The sequence below is a fragment of the Penaeus monodon genome, chromosome 28 (genome assembly GCF_015228065.2).
Source record: "Penaeus monodon isolate SGIC_2016 chromosome 28, NSTDA_Pmon_1, whole genome shotgun sequence".
Classification (NCBI taxonomy): Eukaryota; Metazoa; Arthropoda; class Malacostraca; order Decapoda; family Penaeidae; genus Penaeus; species Penaeus monodon.
In genome coordinates, this window is record NC_051413.1 from 2,036,268 (window position 1) to 2,036,606 (window position 339).

At 23.9% G+C, this 339-nt stretch overlaps 1 protein-coding gene across 1 annotated transcript in view; it reads right to left on the reverse strand.

Moving 5' to 3' along the window:
- LOC119590899 (kelch domain-containing protein 10-like) overlaps positions 1–339 on the reverse strand; it is a 16,818-nt gene that overhangs the window by 6,160 nt on the left and 10,319 nt on the right. The gene's annotated exons all lie outside the window — the stretch shown is intronic.

The window sequence follows — 339 nt, forward strand, 5'->3', positions numbered from 1 at the left end:
GTAAGTATATTCGGTAATTTCTGAAGTATTTGAGATCATCAGCAAATCTAGATTATTTACTTGTTCATGAAATAAAGAAGAAAAAGAGAGAAAAGAAAACAGTCGATTTTTTTTTTTTTTTTCAAAATTTTCATTCGTTTGGTTCTTAACTTTCATATTTCTATTTTTTTTTTTTTACTTCATCTTTTTATCTTTTCATTTGGTGATTAATCATTCCCTTCATAGACCATTATCAAATATCTTTTTCTTCACTTAAAAGAAAATCCTTATCATATCAGAAAATGAAAACTTAATAATTTACAAATAATCAACACGATCTTATTACCTCCAAGTGAATTA